This window comes from Chaetura pelagica, unplaced genomic scaffold (genome assembly GCF_000747805.2).
Source record: "Chaetura pelagica isolate M959 unplaced genomic scaffold, ChaPel_1.0 scaffold101, whole genome shotgun sequence".
Lineage (NCBI taxonomy): Eukaryota > Metazoa > Chordata > Aves > Apodiformes > Apodidae > Chaetura > Chaetura pelagica.
The window spans coordinates 4,907,783-4,911,755 of NW_009952564.1; positions in this window are offsets into that span (position 1 = coordinate 4,907,783).

The window sequence follows — 3,973 nt, forward strand, 5'->3', positions numbered from 1 at the left end:
GGTGTAGTGACATGATGTTCACTAGGGTGGTATGGGTGTGACAAACCCTTGCTATCATTTCCTTGCACAAAGCAAAGCTAAAGCTAAAAGCAAGTAAGGCAACAATCAGGTAACTTGCTCTTTCATCAAAGCATAAACAGAAATAAGGTCAAGGCTGCCCAAAACAAGTTTGTCCAAGGCACCAGGCCTTGTGGCACTGAGCTGCCTTCCAGCTGAGGGTGTATTTCATTGCAGAGGTTTACCCTGGGCCCTGGCTCTGTCCCTGCAGTCAGCTCCCACTCCCCAAAATGTTGAACTTTGAGACCTTCTAATGGCTCCTTTTAGCCCAGCAAAGTGTTTCCCAAAAGATAGCTGATTTTGAGGCAGCTTTTTGTTTTAGGGTTTTTTTCATAACCAGCCATTGAAGATAAACCATCTCCCATTAGCAGGAGCACCAGGAGGGAAGGCATCTCTCCGGCCTCACTCAGCAAACTTTTATCAAAAAGAGTCAGTTTAAATCAGTGCAAGCCTGGCAAGATGCTGAGTATTTCTAAGGTCTCACCAGTGTTGTTCCAGTCTTGGGAGCTGCTAAATTGGCACCACTCATCTACATGAAAACCAGTTTATTCCACACTGATCTCTATTCCCCAGACTAGTTTCAGCCAGTGATGTGATCCAGGCTGAACCACTGTCCAAACATGAAAAGAATTCTGCTGGCTGGTTAAAGCCACAGTTCAGCTACAGTGTTTGATGGTGATGCAAGTAATTACCATCTAGAATACCTGCCTTATGAGGAAAGGCTAAGAGACCTGAGGCTTTTCAGTCTAGAGAGGAGAAGACTGAGGGAGGATCTAATTAATGTCTAGACATGAGGACTGGGCATCAAGAAGGCGGGGACAAGCTCTTTTCACTTGTGCCCTGTGATAGGATGAGGGGCAATGGATTCAAACTCAAGCACAGGAAGTTCCACCTCAACATGAGGAAGAACTTATTTGCCGTGAGGGTTACAGAGCACTGGAACAGGCTGCCCAGAGAGGTTGTGGAATCTCCTTCTCTGGAGACTTTCAAGACCTGTCTGGATGCCTTTCTGAGTGATCTGCCCTAGTTTTTTTGGTCCTGCTCTGGCAGGGGCGTTGGCCTCGATGATCTTCAGAGGTCCCTTCCAACCCCTAATATTCTGTGGTTCTGTGATACCAGCAGCCCTATGGAGAGAGCTGTGGTGTGAGCAGAACCTCTTGCAAGTAAAGCACTCAAGGTGTAAGCATGGCATAAAAAGGTTTTCAAGCAGTACATGCTTGGGTGGCTACACTCACGTCGCCAGTTCACAGCCACTTGCATCCATACAGTTCACACCAATTTGGTGCTGTTTCAAGCTGAGCCACAACAAGGCACTGTTACATCTATTTCGTACAAAACTGAAACATAAAGAAGCCCTGGCCTGATGTCCACACTAGCGTTTATCAAGCTATCATGGGAAAGCACAGTGGAACTGGCCCAAAACACCCACTAAGTGTGGCTCAGTCCCACCCAAACCCAAGCAACCAACAAGTTGTGACAGATGTGCTGTTAAACTGCTGCACTGGGTAGTGTTTCAGCCCAGTTCATCTTCTGGCTGTGCTGGTCTGGAGGACTTGTGTGATGTTGGAGCAGCTGCTGTGGTGACTCCCCTCTGCTGCACGGGGGGTGAGAGTTGCACATGAGCATTAGTTTTCTTCTGGCATTTAATAACCTGGCAGCTCTGTGCCAGGCATGTCCCAAGTGCAAGCAAGCCCCAAGGGGAACACTTGGGATCCTCCCTTGAACAGCTTCCAGCCACACATGTGCTGGGGACATGCAGTGTGTGTGCATGGGGATGGACAGACAGCCTACAACCAGATGTAGGTAAAACCCCTAAAATTACAATGTCAAGTCAGCAGCTCAGCTGTTTTGTTTTAGTCCTTGGCAGCAAATTACTTGCTTCTTCATTATGAGGGTGATGAGACACTGGCACAGGTTGCCCAGGGAAGCTGTGGAAGCCCCATGCCTGGAAGTGTTCAAGGACAGGTTTGATGGGGATTTGAGCAACCTGGTCTAGTGGGAGGTGTCCCTGCCCATGCAGAGGGGTTGGAACTAGATGATCTTAAAGGTCCCTTACAACACAAACCATTCTATGGTTCTATTAGTAATTTGAAAAATTACTTACCCACAGCTGACCTCATCATGCTGCTTCACCTTGCTGGCTGGTGAGGGAGGGAGAGGGACCTTGGGGAGAGCCTGCCTTGGCTCAGGCACCCACCCAGAAGCAATCCTGAGCTGTCTGAACCATGTGGCCTGCCCGTGGGTGCAAAGGAGAGCAAGAGGAGATGAAAGTCCAACCTTCACACACCTCAGCAGGCTGCTCACCTTCCTGTTTTCAAGTGCAGGCTGCAGAAAGGAGAAGCCAAACTCTTCTCCATGCTTTGAACTGTGCTGAAACCAAGGGCAAAGCCTGACCTGCAACCAAAACAAAAGGCATTTTTCTCTGGCCCCTGCCCAGGAAGCCTCACACCTCCATGTGCTGGGGTTGGGCAAGCAGGAGCCAGACCCCGCGGCTTGGGCTGCCTGCCTCAGGTAGCATGGGCACAGCGAGGGTAGCAGTGAAGTACTGCTAGGACCACATTGCTGTAAGGTCTCTCCTTTCCCTCTACATCCATGTGGCATTAGCACAAGCTGGGGCTCAGGAACTGCTAAGGCAATAAATGCAGAAGCTTCTGGAGTGATGGCTCTTGCTGCAGCCACCTTATTGCTGCGCAGAGAAAATGTAAGTTCTGACTAACTCCTTCATTATTTTCTTATGCTGCTTCTGCAGAGAGTTTTTATTAGACCAAATATTTTTTATCAAATGAAATATTTGCAATTCCTGGCAGGGCTGTTGGTGGAGACACAATGTGTAACACTGCCACTAACCAGCACCAGTTTTTTGTTTTTTTAAAAAACTCATTAAACAATATCCCAAGGATGTAAAGGCCTGTATCTGGGCTGGTCACCATCACATGCCACATCTCAAGGCTCAGGGATGACTGGTCTCAGACGTGTGTTGGGTGTGGTTATGGGTATGGGTGACAAGACACTGCTGACAGAAACCTCGTGTATCACAGCTTCCTCACCAGCCTCCACCAAAACTGGTGCAGCTGGCGGGAGCCTGGGCATTGGCCTGGTTCTGTATGGAGTTTGGGGCTGGGAACTCAACTGAGCTGAAGCCTCTCACCTTGCACAGCTGGGTGTGGAGGGACACTAGGAAGCTGGCCAGCCTGGTGGCACCTGGTGGCATGGGAGAGGGGGCTGTGGGGTCTCCTGCTGCCAACCTCGAGGGAAAGCCACCCCGATGTGTGTGTTGCGAAGGCTGCTGGGGTTTGATGGAGGGGCAGAAGGAGAACGGGAAGCAAACGCCACCAATAGCAGGAACCAAGGGAGAGCTGGGGCTGAAACCACCCAAACCCCTCACAAAGAGAGGAGGAAGATGTGTTACTGAGGAAGCATTGGCTGTGAACCTTGGACAATGTCTGAGCACCACAAGCAATAGGAAGGGGTCAACATTTTGAGGAGCTCCTACCTCCACATTATGCTCTTATTCTCTGAGCGATCTGCAGGGAACTGAAGAGAAATGATTCACAACTGCTCTTTCTTTTTAAACTTCAAGCCAGAGTTTTAACCCAGTTTTAAAAAAATGTTTCCATGGACCATTTAGTATTTTGTGATGTTGAAGTAGGGTGAGGCACACGGGTAAAAGCCAGCAGGTGCTCACGGAGGGAGTGCGAGGAAGCTGCTGAGAGGCCGCTCTGCCTTTTTTCTTCATGTAATTGATCTTAAACAGGAGAATAAAGACATTTTCTAACTATAGCAGAGAGATCATTCACTAAAATATTTGTCTGAAACAGATGGCTCTGGTGACTCAGATAAAGTACTCCTCCTGCTACAAGCTAGCTGAAAAGCAGCCGTGGCTTCTGTTTAGAAAAAACTGCCACACTATGCTGAT